The sequence below is a fragment of the Schistocerca nitens genome, chromosome 8 (assembly GCF_023898315.1).
Source record: "Schistocerca nitens isolate TAMUIC-IGC-003100 chromosome 8, iqSchNite1.1, whole genome shotgun sequence".
Lineage (NCBI taxonomy): Eukaryota > Metazoa > Arthropoda > Insecta > Orthoptera > Acrididae > Schistocerca > Schistocerca nitens.
This window is the reverse complement of record NC_064621.1, coordinates 325,242,202-325,262,019: the sequence shown is the minus strand read 5'-3', so window position 1 is coordinate 325,262,019 and position 19,818 is coordinate 325,242,202. Positions and strand designations below refer to the sequence as shown.

The 19,818-nt window shown below is 42.6% G+C and overlaps 1 non-coding gene across 1 annotated transcript; it reads left to right on the top strand.

The window, feature by feature from the left end:
* The first annotated feature begins 12,809 nt into the window (after positions 1 to 12,809).
* Trnai-uau (transfer RNA isoleucine (anticodon UAU)) lies at positions 12,810 to 12,883 on the top strand. Its single transcript has one exon. It is a non-coding gene; the product is annotated as a tRNA-Ile (tRNA).
* The last annotated feature ends 6,935 nt before the right edge of the window (positions 12,884 to 19,818 follow it).

Here is a 19,818-nt window from a genome sequence, read left to right as displayed (position 1 = left end):
TTGAAATAAAAATGGTTTGATGTTACACAAGAATTATTATTCATAAAGGCAACAGACTACAGTGAACATATGTGTGATCTACTCGGCTCCAGAAAGGGAAGGACAATGGCAACAACAACAACAACAACAAAATCCTATGAGCGCCGATCTGTATCACAATTAGATTTTACATAAAAGGGTTAACTCCACAGTATCGCTGCATTACTAGCCTAGCTTCGTTAAAAATTACATTACGCTGTGCATGTTTGATCTCGTGATGGATATGGAGTAGTTCACAATTAACATTTTAAATAGGAAAATTATTCTGAAATTGTATTATTGTTTGACGTGAGGGGAACTCCACAAAAAGTAATACTACAGTGCCTCTGTGGAGCGTGAGGTTGCGTATTTTTCAGCCCTGTTAAATGTGGTTGTATTTGTACCCACTGTCTGATGTCATACTTCGTCCTTCTTCCTGTTTCCCCAAGATTCTCCACCGTGTGAAGCTTCCCCATGTGAAGTCATCTCTTGGCCAAGTTCGAATGAAGAACACCATCACAGTGTACAGCAACTTATCGCCGTTTGACACACCCAGTATTTTTTCGGTTCCTTCAACTGCCACGTTTGCGGGGCCAGCACCCTTTGGCACTATAGTCCAAATTTCTGTGTATGACTAGAAAACCTCGGGGGACAAATATGTTCCCTCACTTTCATCCACTTACACAGAGTGGATATGTAAACATGAGTGTTCCTGTGCGTTATATTGTATTCTTTCCTATACCACTTGTCTGACTGCAATGAAATTTTGAGGAGTTGATGTATGCACGCTCCCAATGGTGTCTTTCCTATAGTGGACAACAGTGCACACATGACATAACTGAACTGAGTCAAATACGAACAGTGACATTTCATTTCGTGTTGGGCATACCAAGTGAGGTTGTTTACAAATACAAACACGGTTGTTTACAAATTACAACTGCTGGTCGACATCAGATGATAAACATCCTGCGCATTTTCTTATCTTCTTGGAAGTGGATTTTTCATATGTCTCACAGCGGCCTCAAATTTATGATGCTAACCGAACAACAAGCGATTGGTTGATCTACACTCCAATCTCGAAAGAAAAAAAAAAGTATCACGAGCTTCAGAAACACGCGAATAACGGGAAGGAAGACTGGAAATCGATCGAGTACGCACTTCCCTACCCAGACAAACACTACACGTTGAATGATACCTTGGTGCATTCCACTACGATAATACTAACCATTACAGTCTTCATCCAAGCTTCGTTTTTATAAAAAATATGAATTATTCGTTAGTTGTAGGGACCTCAAATGTAAGAGCGAAACACCAGGAATGTGCTGAATGGGCGGAAAGTAAATCTTCCAGAATGACGTTCACCATCCAAAGCTTCATCAACGTCGATTTCAGGTAACACATGGCGTTTGGAACAATTGGTAAATGTACAAAATCACAATTATTATTTCCATATGACGTCATTCAGTGCACAAAAAAAATAATAATGTGCGGGCCAATAAAATGATAACATTAAAACTGCAGGGGCAAATCTGTCATCGTGCGGGACCACTACTAACATTGACGAACGCAAATAACAAAATTCTCAAAATTTAATTCGTGGAAAACACGTATCATCATATAGATAAACGTTGTCAGTTTAATAAGGGCACTGAACGAGAAGTTGATTCTGTGTTAGACACTTCCTTCTATTAACACAACGAATTGATTCGATTGTTCAAAGCTGCTCTCAGATAAATGCCAGATGATGACTTCAAAATTGTAGTTAGGCTAAACACCTATCGACGAACTCGAAAGACAGTACAATGCACCAAAGATTGATAACGTGACGATCGATACAGTTGGAGAACAGTTTAATTCACGTGATATAACATTATATCTTTATAGCAAAAATGGTTGTGCCCAGCGAGTCTAAAAATCACATAGCTCATACGACGGAATACTATATCTGATTTAATTTTGGCAAGGAGTTGAAGAATATTATTTCAGCATCAAACTTATAAAGCCACGACCAGAAGAGCAAACGAATAAGAGTAACGATTCTTGAAAACGCTTAATATCGAGAACAGTTTAATCAATACCTCTATATGAAAATCGAAACAGAACAACTCTACATTCGCTTAAATCGAAACCAACTGCATTCTGAAGAGTATATCAATTTATGTCGTGCCGTTTATAACCATTTCAATCTGAACCTAAAGAAATTGCGGTAAATAGTTATATTACCGGCTTATCTACAGGGAGTCCACGGCAGGTGCGTGAATACGTAAAGGATACAATGAAGTACGTTCGCACAAATGCCCATCTCGATTTTTTTTAGTTTAATTCGCATGGAATCATACGCAGGATGAAATTTAATGGCTCTGAGCACTATGGGACTCAACTTCTGAGGTCATTAGTCCCCTAGAACTTAGAACTAGTTAAACCTAACTAACCTACGGACATCACAAACATCCATGCCCGAGGCAGGATTCGAACCTGCGACCGTAGCGGTCTTGCGGTTCCAGACTGCAGCGCCTTTAACCGCACGGCCGATGAAATTTAATAACTTTTGTTAGTTGAAGAATCATTATCGGAGAGTCATGATCTACGAGGGCGTGCTCAAAAGTAATGCCTTCGAATCTTCCATGTGAAAACTCCAAAAGCTCCCTCAATAAAACAAATGTTACTAACATTCTGCATCTTTATTTCTTCATCTTCACACACCTGCAGCCCTCGCCACTAGACAGTTCCGAATTGAAGCGTGTAACATGTTGGTGTGTAAAGTAACTTGCTCGCTGCGTGAGAAACAGCGTCCTGTAAACAAGTTTAGAATTCTAAGAGGTCGTCCACACATGAAGCTCCCTCCTCTTCAGCATGACAATGCCAGACCACACACGAGCGCTGCGACATCTCCAAGAATCCGACGCCTTGTGTTGCTGACATTGATAATCATCCATACTGTCCATATTTGGCCTCAACCGACATCCATATGTTACCCTAATTTAGAGAATAACTTAGAGGACGTCACTTTGGTAGTGATGAAGTGGTTCAAGCAGAGGTGTGCTTATAGCTCCGCCAAAAAAGTCAAAAATTCTACAGTGACGGCATGTACAAACAGGTCTAACGCTGGGAGAAATAAGTTCATCTCTAGCATAACTATGTTGAGAAATAAATACCTAGATATTAATAACAAGGAAGTAAAATGTTAATAACGTTTGTTTCATTTAAAAAACTTTAAGAGACTAAACATAAAAAATTCGAAGGCATTGCTTTTCAGTATGCCTTCCCACCAACGAAATCGACCAACATCAACACTGACCTAAAATCAACTTGACTCGTTATATCGCCGATCCAACTGGTCGCCATCTTCATGGAGAATGCTGCTTCTGCTGATGAGTCCCGCTGAGAACTGACGCTAGGCTGCAAATCGACGTCCTATATAGGCCACCGTATAGTACACGGCGCATGCGCCTCCCATCATGGATGCTGCCCTCCAAGACAGGGAGGTGGTGCTGCCTTTAGTAGAACACTGGCGGCAGCGATATGTCGCACTTACGGCCGCACCGAAGAGCGTTCAGTTTTGATGCGAGATAGTACAGGATTCCTCGCCCTGCTAAGAGAAAACCCATTGTCTCTGTTGATTAAATTGTCCGCCAACCTAAGTTCAACCCCCTCTTTATAGACACTGTTCTAAAAACCGGAAATGTTGGCAACTACCACAGTTTCATCTAATTTCATACCGTGTCCCTCATTTAAGCAGTGTTCTGCTACTGCCGATTTTTCCGGCTGTTGTAGCCTTGTATGACGATGATGCTCCACACACTTTTTATGAATGTGCGAATCCAACGGCCGATGTAAGCTTCCTCACACTGACACGGAATTTTGTATACACCGGGTTTCCTAAGCCGCAAATCATCTTTCACATAGCCGAGTAGTGCCCTAATCTTAGAATGTGGGCGGAACACACTCTTAATGTTAAAGTCCTCAAAATTCGAAACTCCATGAGTAGCCCTTCGCGGGGGAGATGGTGTCTGTCTTTAACCGTTTGTCAATTCACGTGTTTCAGCGTTTCCCTGACGATCGGAATTGGAACACTTGTGCACTGTGGCACATCTGCGGAGACTGGGCTCTTGCTGGGACAAACGGCTTTTCCAAACTCTCCACGAAGTAGATGACAAGGCGTGCCTTGATCGTCTGTGTTAGGAATTCATTAATGTGTTTGTCACAATCTAGCATGATTACTCTATCACCCGTTTAGGGGAAAGTTGCCTATATTGTACCGGTGCCTAATTTTTACCACTGCTGCGAAATTCGCACCTCTCTTGTACTAACCAACATTTAGTGAGGTCAACGTTTTGGACCCGTATTGTCGGCTATGAGCTCTGTGCGTTAAGGCACGGACAGCCAGTAGACAGCCAGTAGACGGCGTTGATATGGTTGCAGTTTTCACCTATATTTTTGTGTATGCGACGAAGTAAATTATTGTTATAAAGTAAGTGGCAACCAGTTGTTGTTGTTGTTGATGTGGTCTTCAGTCCTGAGACTGGTTTGATGCAGCTCTTCATGCTGCTCTATCCAGTGCAAACTTCTTCATCTCCCAGTACCTACTGCAGCCTACATCCTTCTGATCTGCTTAGTGTATTCATCTCTTGGTCTCCGATTTTATACCCTCCACGCTGCCGTCGAATGCTAAATTGGTGATCCCTTGATGCCTGAGAACATGTCCTATCAACCGATCCCTTCTTCGAGTCAAGTTGTGCCACAAACTCCTCTTCTCCCCAATTCCATTCAGTACCTCCTCGTTAAGTGGGCAGCGCCACTTCCTAAGCGAAACTAAGGGCAGCGCCACCTCCTTGTCTTGGAGGGCAATAGCCGTGATGGGAGGCGCATGCGCAATGTACTGTACGGTGGCCTATACAGGACGTCGATTTGCAGCCTAGCTATCACTTCTCAGCGGTACTCATCAGGAGAAGCAGCATTCTCCATGAAGATGGCGACCAGTTGGATCGCCGAAATATCGAGTCAAGTTGATTTTAGGATCCGGCTGCAAACCCGAATAGACTTTGAAGACTTATTACGCCGATAAAGCCTGCGAGGTCACATCAACAGTGACACTACATAAGCTAAGGAGCAGTGAAGCAGTATGGTGAATATTATCATTTACAGTTCGGGAACGACATCCAACAAGTATTTATTTGGCAGTGCACATTAAAAACTGACAGCGAGTGTACTTCATAACATGAAACGCATGTTCAAAGGTACTATCACCACAGCCTACCAAGTTAATTGCGTTTTACTCGTTGTGCGGAGATGACATTTTCCTAAGACCCTAGTTTTTCATGTGGTGCCAACATAATACACAAGGAATGTATCGGTGAAGAAGTTTCAAGTTACTAAAGAAACAAAATAGTAGCAAGGCATTGCTGTGTATATTCGACCAAAATGTTCGGCCCTCTGTACACTGTCCACAAACTTGACTTGCCTTGTGGCGTACGTGTTTTGTCGAACTGTGTGAAAGTATGAGTGCGAATGAGAGAGATTCCCACGCTGACTGAGAATTACATTTCGCATTTTATCGTCTGCTGCATACTTTTCACTCAGCAAAACCACTCTCGCCTCCCACCTGTTGAGTACTTTATTGATAACCTCGCTGTTGTGAGCCGTATATATACCACCACCAACACTAGTATTCATCGAAACAATGCAGTATGCTTTTACTTGCTGTACGACTTAATCAACGTACTAGGACCGATACCCTTCCAAGTACTCAGAACTGTAAACGGCCAAGAAAGTGTCAAGTATCATAAAGCTTGCCAAGAATTAAATCTTGTTGAAAACGGTGCCCATTGCCCCATTTCACTCGCAAATGCATTTCATGCTGCTCAGCAAGTAAGCACGTTCCTGCGGTTATAATGACAACGTGTTTGCCATTCAATCCAAAATACAAAGACTAGATGAGTGAAGACATCCTGATAGTTGGCGTGTTACGAATCAAAAGCCGGATATTGAGTTCACACCAAACAGTATAATGAAACATTGTTTCCAACTGAGTATATATATTTAGCAATCGTAAACAAAGTACTGGTAAAATTTGGTATGGGGTACTGTGCCGAATCGATTTGCAAATTACATTTTCGATCATGATGGCAACGAGAGAAACGCTTCGCTGTTGATGAATTGGATACATTTGCTGAAACGGAACTTCCTAAATGGGTTCCAGAAAATTCATAACATATAGCAGTATCACGCATGCAATTAAGAGCCAAAGCGGATGATTGTATTTCCTAAAAGCACCCGGAGGGATAAGAAAAGATTTTCTTATTTCAAGTGTTTTGCAATCAAATGATCACGAAAAAACTATAGTAATGGCGACTGCATCAGCTGCAATTAAGGTAACTCCTCTGGATGGTGGCCATTCAGCACTGAATTTGCCATTCAGTAGGCATGTCAGTCAGATACTAAAAATTCTGGAATGTGTAAAGTACCTCAATATCGTCAACTCGTAGCATGGGACGTGTGTGCTATTGCGCACTAAAAAGGATTGGAAGCGCTTCGTCGTACAATTAAATAACTGAGAGGAAATGAATAGTTGTTTTACGGTGAACTCATCACTTGGTACGGCGATTTTCGACAAGCTCTACCAGCTATGCCGCGCTCGATTGCTGCTGATGAACTTAATACATGTCACAATGGTGACACCAACCGAAAATTGACTTTGAAGACCAGTATCCGTTTAGAACAACGACATGATGTTTTTGTATATTCATCATATAGATGTAGATTAGAGACTGAGGCTGAGCAATAATTTTTAGGAAAAGGATAGTAACAATAGTAATTCTTCCTAAAACTTAATTATTTAAGCAACCAGTTTCGACATTCCATCAGCGTCATCTTCAGTCCCCTGCACGAGAAACGAACAGGGAGAAAATAACAGGCCTGAAGACGACGCTAATGAAGCAATGAAACTCTTCGCTTAAATAATAAAATTTCTTGGAAGAATTACGGTTGTTGTTATCCTTAATCTATGAGGAGAACATGATGCATCCGCTGAATATTTCACAAGAGAGTTGTTGGATGTTGGGAATGGGAAGAAAGCAATCGTTGAATCTACTCACAGCTCTACTTTACCAACAAACTTTTGTTAAATTACAGCAACTGCAGTCGAACTGATTCGCAAAACTCTCCCAAATATCGCACAGAATTACAAAAAGCTTCATCGCCTTAGAGCACTGGCATTACTAGTGGTCACAGACAACGATCTCAGTCCCAACAATTTCAGCGTTGAAACGCAGCTCCAGACGTCGTTACTGTAATGAATCAAGATAAAGTCGCCAGATATCCAACTGAACTCTTGAATCACTTTATTTGCCAGGCACGCTGCCGCACGTTTCAACAACGAAAATTGGTGCACCTAACATTTTTCTCCTAAAAAAAAGAAGAAAAAAATAACATAAATCCACAAATGCTTTGCCACTGTACCAGGATATAGCGAAAAAGATTATTAAAAATATTGTCGGAGTAGTAGTTTTAAATGAAAAATATACAGGAGATGATATACTGTTGCCATGGATTCCATAGATCCGAAAGCCTTCAACCGTGAGTGGTTAGCGTAGCTCGGCTTGCATTTCTTGCATTTCTGTCTTCGATCCTCTTCTTGAGAGCAATATGAGTGGTGGAGCTAATATTCTTCGTGATCTGGTTGATGTATTCTAGTCTCGTTCAGCCTCTTCTGCTGTCCCCTCAATGATACTTTCAGTAGTACCATCACGTCACAAGAGGCGGGCGACTCACCTGCCCCTCTTGTGTTCGCTTTTTTTCAAGAGACAAGGCTTCCTTCACTCTTTGGAGCACCTCTTCATTTGATATGTTGTCTATCCTGGACATTTTCAGCATTCTGCGGTACCGCAACATATTCTTCTCCGAGTGTCCAGGGTTCGCCTCCGTACAGTAACACACTCCAATGAACGTCTTTACGAAGTCTTCCTGAGGTGTCTGTTAATGCTGCTTGATATCGAAAGGTTTCTTCTTTTGTTAAAGATTTAGCCTGTTGGATTCTGTTTGCAATATCCTGTCTTGACCTTAAGGAGGCATATAATTTTACTTCCTACCTGGATACAGGATTCGACGGACTCCAGTCTCTTATTGTTAAATGAGCAAATTTTGTCTGCTCGTCACTAAGACTTTTGTTTTACCATTATTAATTTTAGTATTATAAGAAGAGCCGAGGGTGGTTTCCATCTGGACCAGCATCACTCTTAATTTTTATGCATCTTAAGTTAATATTACTGCATCATTGGCAATTCTCAACACGTGTTTTTCCTTTCTTTGAAGTTTAATTCCTCCTACAGCTCCTAGTCTCTCCCTCGCTTCAGCGAGTCACTTCTGAATGTACTATTTTTAGTATAAAACTGTTCACTGTTTTTTTAGAAACGTTATTGTAAATATTTATGCAGATTACACTTGGTCAAGGTGCACTGTCAACATTTTGTCTACATGCCAACCATAACTACACTCCGCAAACAACATAACGATGTGTGACGTAGGGTACTTCCGGTACTACTATGTTACCGAGTCCTTTCCTGTTTTGTTCACACCGAGCGAGTTGGCGCAGTGGTTAGCACAATCGATTCGTATTCGGGAGGACGACGGTTCGAATGCGCTTCGGGAAGTCGAGATTTAGGTTTTCCGTGATTTCCCTCAATCGCTCCAGGAAAATGCCGGCATGGTTCCCTTGAAAGGGCACGGTCGATTTCCTCCCCAATCCTTCACACAGTCTAGGATTGAGCTTCGCCTATAATTACCTCAGCGTCCACGGGACGTTACACCTAATCTTTCTTCCTTCATATTTGCTCATTCACGAAAGGCGAGTGGGAAAATTTACTGTCGATAAAACTCCGCATTACATCTTCCTGTCAGGAAGGTCGCAGTTCGTAGTAATAGACTGCAAATCATCGAGTAAAACTGAAGTGATATCAGGTGTTACCCAGGAAAGCGTCCTGGGACCTCTGCTGTTCCTGATCTATATAAATGACCTGGGTGACAATCTGAGCAGTTCTCTTAGGTTGCTCGCAGATGATGCTGTAATTTACCGCCTAGTAAGGTCATCCGAAGACCAGTATCAGTTGCAATGCGATTTAGAAAAGATTGCTGTATGGTGTGGCAGGTGGCAGGTGGCGCTAAATAACGAAAAGTGTGAGGTGATCCACATGAGTTCCAAAAGAAATCCGTTGGAATTCCATTACTATATACATAGTACAATTCTCAAGGCTGTCAATTCAACTTAGTACCGGGGTGTTAAAATTACGAACAACTTCAGTTGGAAAGACCACATAGACAATATTGTGGCGAAGGCGAGCCAAAGGTTGCGTTTCATTGGCAGGACACTTAGAAGATGCAACAAGTCCACTAAAGAGACAGCTTACACTACACTCGTTCGTCCTGTGTTAGAATATTGCTGTGCGGTGTGGGTTCCTTACCAGGACCTGACGGAGGACATCGAAAGGGTGCAAAAAAGGGCAGCTCGTTTTGTATTATCACGTAATAGGGGAGAGAGTGGGGCAGATATGATACGCGAGTTGGGATGGAAGTCATTAAAGCAAAAACGTTTTTAGTCACGGCGAGATCTATTTACGAAATTTCAGTCACCAACTTTCTCCTCCGAATACGAAAATATTTTGTTGAGCCCAACCTACACAGGTAGGAATGATCATCAAAATAAAATTAGAGAAATCAGAGCTCGAACAGAAAGGTTTAGTTGTTCGTTTTTCCCTCGCGACGTTCGGGAGTGGAATGGTAGAGAGATAGTATGATTGTAGTTCGATGAACCCTCTGCCAAGAACTTAAATGTGAATTGCAGAGTAATCAAGTAGATGTAGATGTAGATGTAGATGTAATTTCTCCAATTCTCTTGTCGCGATCATTTCTCGAGATGCATTTGGGAGGAAGTAATATGTACCCCGATTCTTCTTGACACGTAAGTTCTCAAAATTTAAACTGAAACCTCTCTGTGATGGACAACGCCCCCCTTGTAGCGTCTGCCACTGGAGTATGCTAGGCATATTTTTATCGATCTCCCATCGATTAAATGATCCCATGGTTGCTAAACAAGCCGCTCGTCGTTGGATTTCTCCTCCTCTTCTATTAACCCTTCTTAGTAAGAGTCCCTCACTGAAAAAAAATTCAAGAATCTTCCCAACGAAAGTTCTATAAGGCAGGTAATCAGTGTGCGATTTATATTTGCTTGAGATTCTCCCCTTTCCTGTTGCTTGTTTCATGTAGTCATTCCACTTTAGGTCGCAACGGATGTTTATTCTTAGGTATTTTATGATGGTTACTATTTCTAGTGATTTGCTCCAGTAGTGTAATCCACCTGTAGTTACTTTTTTATAGGGTAATCACTAATAAAACCTATAAACTTCAGGGACAGAGTCCTGACTGGAAATAAAAGGCAAAAAGGTCCCATGAACGTATGTCCGAATTGCGCAGACGAATGACCGTTCCTCTGAGTATGTGCCGTTCGTTCCTCGTCTGTTGCGGGCTGTGTGATTGACGCAGCGTACTGTAGGTAGCAGAGTGGTCCGGTATTTATGATGGGAAATGGCCGAGATGGTGTTTGTACATAGCCAAGGATATGGAAACGGTCGAGAGGCAGCACGACTATATCTTAACAAGTACCCTCACAGACACCAACCATATCACACAACATTTCAACCCCTTTTAGGGCGTTTGTGTGATCACTGGTTCTTTCAGACAGACGAGCGTGTAGGTAGGCGGCTGACTGCGCACACACCAGATTTGGAAGACAGTGGTCTGCAGGATATTGAAGCGAACCTAGTACAAACTCGAGGCAAGTAGGCCGCCAACATGGTGTAAGGCAAACTAGGATTATATGTATCCTGCATGACAACAACTACTATCCCTATCACCTGCAACCCCATGGCGGCCAGTTTAACATGTGTTGTGACGTGGATATGAGGCAGTTCTGTACTGTGTTCCGGGACGATTTGTTGTCATTGCACGCACACCGTCCATTTTCGAACACATGTTCATAGAATCATTTTTCTTTCGTTTCCACTCAGGAATACGTCGCTGCAGTTTGTCGATCGTATTAATGTTCACCTTGCATTGTTTCAGAGTCAATTGCCAGTGTTTCCACCAGTCGTTGCCCTTGTGCAGGCCTTCGTGCATTTCGCTGAAGTCTTCTAGCGTTTTAACCTTCCTACAAACAGCATCGTCCGTGAGTAGTACTACGGAGCCTCCAACACTATCCATTAGATTGTTACAATAAATTGAAAACAGGAGTATACACTAACACTCCCTTTGGATAGTCGCGATATTATATTTGTCGTATTTCTTCCGTTAAGTACGACGTGTCTAGTTTCATCTGCTATGAAGTCTTGTATCCAGCCACAATCCTGGTGCTATACTCGGTAAGCAGTTACCTGTTTCACTAGGCGTCCGTGCGCGATCGTGTCAAATGCCTGACCAAAGTCAAGGAACACTGCATCAACCTGAACGCCGTTGTCTACAGCGGTGTGGATTTCATTGACGATGAGAGCGAGTTGAGTTTCGCAAGTTCTCTGTTTATGGATTCCGTGTTCATTTTGATAGAGGAGATAAGCGTTGTTCAAAAATGTCAGAAGACTTAAGCGTTAAACTCGTTCCATAATTCTAATAATTTACGTCAGCGATATAGGTCTATCATTATGTGAACCTGTCCCACGGCCTTTATTGCAAACGGGAATGACCTGCGCTTTTCTTCAGTCGCAAGGTACCCTTCGTTGCAAGAGCGATGTACGATAAACTGCTGCAAGGAGCGAGCAAGTTCTTTCGCACAATGTTTTTGGAATCTTATAGGTGTGTCATCTGGTCCTCCTGCCTTTCCACTACTACGTTATTGTTGTTTGCTTTTCTAATCCGTGATCGGTTATCTCAATATCTTCCAGTTCGAGGTTCGCACAGCGATTAAAATAAAGGTCTGTGTTATGATATTCCTCGGCGAAACTATTTCGGAAGACCGCGAATTCAGTATTGAAGCCTCCTTCATATTACCTGTTACCTGTTTCGCTCCAGTAAGGTCTCTAAACGAATGACTAGATGATTTCTAACTGATTACTAATTTCATGTTAGACCAGCATTTCTTAGGTCTTTTACTCAGATCGGTAGACGGAATTTTACTTCCAAAAGCATCGAACGCTTCTCTCATGGCTCTCCTTACGCTCGTTTTCACTTCTCTCGGCTCTTGTTTGGCAGCTAAGTTTTGACTTTTCTTGAATCTGAAATGAAGCCCTCTCCCTCTCTTTACGCAGCAATTTTATAACTCGGCTATTAAACCTCGGTGGGTCTTGATAATCCCACAAGGTCTTTGTCCGGACCGGTATAAGACATATAGAACTACATTTGTACTCCAAACCTTCGACCTCATATCTGAATATTTAACGCTGATAACACATACTCTGCAGTTTGTGTCCTGCCACTCTCGTTAAGCGAAAATGTCTTCCTATTTGTATATGAAGATCGTATCTGTCCCGAAAGAACAGCGTACATATATAAATGGTATCATTTCTTTCGGAACAGACACCATCTTCATATACATATGTATATAGTTTAGGCTCACCGGCCATTTGACCATCTTCTTCTGTGCAGATGCACAAACAGTGCCAGAACTCTTATGGGAATCGTCAGTAAAGCCGAGTGTAATGAATATAATGGGCAGGGGCACTATGAATATAGTGCGGGACAATAAGTTGCGAATGTGGGTCTCACGGGAGGCGTGCCAAAGATAAATCCCTGCAGTCGCACTATGCTCTGTGTCCTCGGTGGCTCAGATGGATAGAGCGTCTGCCATATAAGCAGGAGATGCCGGGTTCGAGTCCCGGTCGGGGCACATAGTTTCAACTGTTCCCGTTGACTTCTATCAACGCCCGTATGCATCCAGGGCTATTCATTTTATTGTCTTCCTAACTTTTTTTAATGTTCCTTGGAAAAACCCTTATTATAGTTTGCTATCACAGCCTTATGATCATTGAAACCTTCCTCTACGTTACCTGATTCGATAAGCACCGATCTGTTTGTTGCAAGGTGGTCTAAGACGTTAAAGTTTTTTTCGAACATTGTTTAGAACCCACGTCCTAGGTCTGCTCTTTTTAATTTGCATTTCATCAGCCTGGATAACCAAACTCCCCCCACCCACACCCACACACACACGAAACAATGGTAACGAAATTTGAACGTTCCATACACAACACTTGCTTAACACTACCGAATAATTTCCAACATACAACTTAGCGTCATGCATTCAATTGTTATCATAGTAGAGGCTGGTCTACAGTCGGTAAGCTAGATAGGACATTCCATGAGACCGAATTCTTTGAAGACAGCAAATCATCGTTGTGAATGGTTCTGTAGAGGAATAAATAAATTACCATTACGACAAATGGTGGTGTAGTGCAATGGGTAAGATGCGGTCCTGACCTGTAGAAGATTATGGGTCTCAAAGTCGACATCATTTTTTTTTAATTTTTAAATCTTTTCAATAAACTGTTTACTATTTTATTGAATTATTTGCTTTAAATGTTTTTTTTTTAATTTTTAATCATTTGTCGGGTCATTTTCTTGACCACATAAAATTTTTATTTGCTAGTTATTCTTCTTCTTCCTCTCATTCCTTCTTCATTTTGAATTTGTCTTCGTTGCCTATAACCTGTAGCTGAGTGTCAACCAGGATCGTTCGTCGGCTGGTATCACGTCCGTTCGAGTAGCCAGTCTGACGGTAATTACAGGTAACCAAAGTAAGGAAGAATTTGCTTTTTGTGCTGAAACTGGATTTTTCCTGTCTTGATTTAGTTCGTAGCACTCAGCATTAATCACCGTTAACAACGCGTGGGTGTTTAATAGTTCTGCCACAAATTGTTGGCCGCCATTTTCTCGGACGCGTTGCACATGTCGGTGTTGTGGTTATGTAAGGGCATAAGTGTAAATTCAGTGCTACAAAACGCGCCGTCTGTTGCATTTTAGTCATCGGTCACTAAATTCAGCCCTCGACTTACAGTCTCGCATTCCCCTCATACCTGGTGGCAGCCGCTTCCCACATTGCACCTCATTACATGTAACAGCACTTCAGCACTAGTGAAGTGGTCCACTGTGTTTTCTGTCGCTTTTAACAGAGCGGAAGCCAATGTGACATAACGATAGTGGCAAGTGATAGACGTCAACTTGCAAATGGTTTTAATCGGACTATATTGGAAAACACGGCCTGAGATAGTTATTGTTGACTGCTGTATAGCTAGGCTCTACTTTACTCCGTTTCGTACTGTTTCCTTCCTTGGTGATAAGTGTATGTAATTGTTACAGTTAGGATCTCTATCGCCGGCCGCAGTGGCCGAGCGGTCCTAGGCGCTATAGTCTGGAACCGCGTGACCGCTACGGTCGCAGGTTCGAATCCTGCCTCGGGCATGGATATGTGTGATATCCTTAGGTTAGTTAGGTTTAAGTAGTTTTAAGTTCCAGGGGACTGATGATCTCAGAAGTTAAGTCCCGTAGTGTTCAGAGCCATTTGATTTTTATCAAATATGTCAACACATAGGGCGATATCGATCTTGAATCCAAACACCATTTAAGGGACACACCTTCGCAAAAGCATGTGCTAAATATTAAGGTGCCTCTACTTCGGGAGGGAGGCGCGGTTTGTTCTCCTCATCCCGTGGCTGTCAATGTTGGGCCCGGGCTTGCTTCATCCACTCCCTTAATCCCTCCTCTGTCATCTTCCAGTTTGCAGTTAACACACTGTATCTGCCATTTCGACGTTCGTCACAGGGTTAAAAGGAGGAACTATGATACGGTATTCCCCAGTGAAAGAATTTCTGAAGCGCGAATGCAGTGTTTCGGCTTTCTGTGTCGTCTTCCCTTTCGGCGATTGAAGAAATGATTTCATCCCACTTAGGGATTCTACGTAAGACCAAATCCTGTTAAGATTTTAGGTCTGACTTTGGAAAAATTTTACTTTCAAATTCAAGTAATGCTCCTCGAATCGCCGTGTTGACACTCATTTTGGCATCATTCGGCTGTGTAACTATAGGTTTTGACTTCGAATAAATAGAGTCGAAACGATCTTTGCTTTCGCAGCAGCCTTCTAGCATAGTCAACGGTGAGTTTTTTCACTTCTTCACAACCTTGCTTGGCACGTACTTGTTTAACGCATATCGTACAAAGTTTTAGGGATTTATCATGCTGCATATCTTCGTCCTCAGAACAACATTTGATTATGACTGCTTAGACACTCTGCAATTCGTCTCCTGTCACTATTGCAAATCAAAGAAAATTTCTTACTTTTTTAAAAACATTCTTCGTAATACTCGTAGTCATTCATACTGTAATAGCCTTATAGTCACTGATTCTTTCCTCGGCGTTTACTGGTTCGAGAACTCCGGTTCTGTTAGTTACTTGGACGTCGAAGGCATTGCCTTGGTTATTGACTGTCTGCTAGAAGTACAGACAGAACATTTAGTACAGTATCACAAGAATACCTTTCTCTGGCGCGCTTTAATTGCGTGACTTCCCAATTATATACATGGGAAGTGTACCTCCCCTTTTCTTAAAACAGCGTGGTCAGGTAATTTGCTCGTAATATTCTCCAAGTTGTCTCGGAATTACAATACCTTTATAGATCGTGACGCAGGTTGTCTATAGAGCATTAGACTACTATATATGACTCATCTTTGGTGCTTGATATTCCCCAGTCTACTTCACATCAGGGAAAAATCGCTAGCAAATATCAGTTTACTGCAATAATCCCAAGTAAAGGCTCCTAAGCTAATAAATCCCGTTTGAAAACCATAATTGCTTCAGAACCAAAAAAGAAGAAAATGGTTCAAATGGCTCTAAGCACCATGGGACTTAACATGTGAGGTCATCAGTCCCCTAGACTAGAACCACTTAAACATACGGCTACGAAGGCTTTCCCAGCGTAATAATTAATAATATTCTTCTCGGGTATGCAGCCGGATCATAACGTCTTCATGACACAATATTTCCGCGGTCCAACTGGCCGCCATCTTCAGGTGAGAGTGCTGGTGCCAGAGCACCTGCGAACGTAGCAGCAACGCGGTTCCGGACTGAAGCGCCTAGAACCGCTCGGCCACAGCGTCCGGTGCTTCAGAAACCTTGTAGCCGCTAACTCGATGTGGAGATCGAGAAATTTGCGTCCATTATCACTGAAGAATCGTCTGAGCCTCCATTTAGGACCTACAACTTTGCTCCAAACCAGGGGACCGCAATCGACTCAGGCTACTACGCTACAGATAGCTGAGCCCTCACACCGACAGCGTTTTCACTAGTTCAAACTACTGCCAAAAGGATAGGAAAGTGCACTTAGAATCCATTTGTTGTACTTGCCGACATGAGCTACTATCCACAACCGGTCGCAACCAACTCGTTCAATAGCCACCGCCAGAGCCTCCTCCACAAATCGTAGCAGACTTTCAGGCAGTCGTAACGAACGCTCACTGGCATTCTTCACGACATCCTGCTATTTCCCTGATGGTATTAATTACCTGGATGATGGAGGAACCCCCAGTAATCAATAAACTCATCTTTAGTGATTCTCCGTACTTAGAAGGGAAATCGACTTCTGGCCCAACACACGTGGCATTTCTTGTTGTCAGATGTGTTGTTAACAATGGGCAGCACCTCGTACCTGTTTCACAGGCGTAAGGCAGCAGTTACCGCATCTGCCTTCCGCCCAGAGACATGCGGACCCACCACAGCCGGCCACTCACACAAATGATGCAAGCCAGATGATGAGCTTCAAAATATACAGTAACATGTTGGCTCTCACGGGACTCCAGCGGCGCCAGAGGAGATATAATTTTTGCCACTGGTACAAGAATTTCGCCGCAGCTTAACACGTCGGACCGAGCTTTCGGACGTCAACATTGAGTGTGCCGAGCTCATAGCGCCGCTGAATGTTTAGAAACGAGGCGATCTGTGCGCACGTAGTCCAGCCAATGAATGCATAACAGAGTGCATGGAACGTGCGAGAAGTTTTAACTTCAGAACTTTGTTAGGAATAAATGATAATTAATTGAAACCCTCAGCTGCCGACGGGTGTTGTTGATATACTTCAATGGGGACAGATGAAAATGTGTGCCCCTACCGGGACTCGAGCACAGGATGTCCTGCTTAAATGCCAGACGCTCTATCCATCCGAACCACCGAGGACACAGATGAATAGCGCGCCTGTAGGGACTTATCCGTAGCACGCTTCTCGTGGGACCCACATTCTTAACTGTCACAATCCATATACTTAATGTACCTAATATAATTGAAGTATATCAACAACACCTGTGGGTAGGTAGGGTTTCAATTGATTATCATTTATTCTAGAGAAGCGGCACGGACATCAATGGTATCTGTTCTTTCGATAACAGTTACTACCTTCATATATATTGTGAGGAATAGTTAGGAGGTAAACATACTAAAAGCGTCCGCCCACGAGAGGTGAGCTAAAGGAGCGAGAGGGAGGGGAGGGTGTTGTAAAGGTCCCATTTTTTTTTCTCTGATAACTCTGAAACAGTACAATGTAGAAAAATTTTCTCAATAGAAATGAAAGCTAGTTAAATTTCCCGTAAAACTGTCTCTGTACATACTTGTCGAATTCATAATAGTTTTCAAGACGTACATTATTGAAAACCGGCAATTTTAGAGCAAAATCATTTTTATCTCACTGTATTGTCAAAAATTTACATCAGTTGCCTCCAGCAATCGTTTGTCAGAGGAACTATTGAAGACGAAGCTATAGAGCATTAAATTTTCCAGAATTTGATATCAACTTTTGCCAATTTTTCCCCCAAGCAATCAAAACTTATAGACTTTCTCTGATGTACGATCTATTTTACGTAGCTGTAGAAATGAACGTACTGACAGCCTGCTGCTATCATAATGAATAACAGCACTTCAACAACATTTATAGCTTTCATTATATTATTAAGAATCATATAATGAAAGCATTACAAGCACTGACGGGAATTCTGAAAAGAAAGAAAAGCGAATGCAAGTCAACATCTAGGTTTTCTTTAGGTGGAAGGGTTGAGGTTCATTCACCTTCTTCAGCATAATGAGGACTTCATCATGGCCACCGGTAACTCACCCCCTGGAATGAGTTAACAACAAAGGACAGACATCTGGCTTCTTCCAAAGACCGGGTGCAGAGGGATGGGGTTCAAATAAACTTCCTTTCCTTGCACTGAGGTGTCAAAAGTCATGAGATACTTCCTAATATTGTTATGGACCGTCTTCTGGCTGGCGTAGTACAGCAACTTGCTGTGACATGGACTCAACAAGTCGTAGGAAGTCCGTGACAGAAATATTGAGCCTTACTGCCCCTATACGCATCCATTATTTTGAAGCTGATACTGGTGGAGGATTTTGTACACGAAGTTACCTCTCGATTATGTCACATAAATATTCGATGGGATTCATATGAGATGGTCTCAGTGGCCAAGTCATTCTCTCAAATTACCCTAAATGTTCTTCAAACCAATCTGGAACAACTTGGCACAGAGAGGTGGTGCATTGTCAACCACAAAAATTCCACCGTTGTATGGAAACATGAAGTCCATGAATGGCTGCAAATGGTTGAGAAAATGTAGGGCACTCCCACTTTCGATACAGTGTCATGCCGCTTAATGTTCTTAGGGAAGATGACATTTTTTACCTGATACGATCTGACATCATTCATCTCATGAAATTGTTGTTAGTAATTAACGCTCTTGCTTGTGTGCTGTAGTGAATGTATAGCGGTAATATCTACCTGCATTCAAAGGAAGGGGATGACGAGCTAAATGACTGCAGTAAAAGAGTACAGCTGCTCAAGGCCGAAGGGAGCGTCTTTTTCTGCGGAACCTAAGTGAAAACGTTTGCAGACAACCAAATCCCTCAGTCTCATTGTGCAGACACATTGGGTGGCGTCAGTCAGTTGGCGGCCACAAACAGGTAGGCTGACTAGCACCGAGGAGTCACTACACTTACGAGCAGAGCTTTGTAGGAACTGATGACCAGCAATAAAGTATTATTAGGAAGCCGATGAGACGACTGTGACTTTCTGCGAATTTTCGTGAGGCAGAGCAATGGCGCCCAGGCATCCAGACTCCGCTACAAAACATATTAGTGAAGGCACGAGGCCTTTAGCAAGTTTATGGCAGTTCTGTGAAAAGTTCAAAATGGACGCAACAGGACAGATGATGATATCTTTTCAGAGGGCTGTGGTTCCATCCAAGTCATGGTTTTAGCAAATACACGGCATAAACACGTGTGAATGAGGCCACAAAGATGAATCTTTCTTCCTTCTCTGCCAATTAACTGTTAAAGTCGCTGGTTGTTTAAATCTGTGTATGTAAAGCAGGAGGTGGTCTCCCAGCTTGGAATGCTGCGCTCCAGCTCTTGAACGGCTTGTGCTAAGGTGGGAGTAGTATAAGCCAGTATATGTGCTATGCTACTGAGCTGTGGAGGAAAGCTGTAGAGAAAGAAAACACTCTGGTACTGGGGCTTCACTAGTGAAAAGTGGCAGGTCTTTACCTAAACGGTGAGACTTGTGTCCTTTGCTAATGTGCCACTTATATCCTTTGCCAGTCACCATTTGAACCGTCAGAGGTACTGCTTCTAGCAAAAAATGTTCAAATGTGTGTGAAATCTTATGCGACTCAACTGCTAAGGTTATCATTCCCTAAGCTTACACATTACTTAATCTAAATTATCCTGAGGACAAACACACACACCCATGCCAGAGGGAGGACTCGAACCTCCGCCAGGACAAGGCGCACAGTC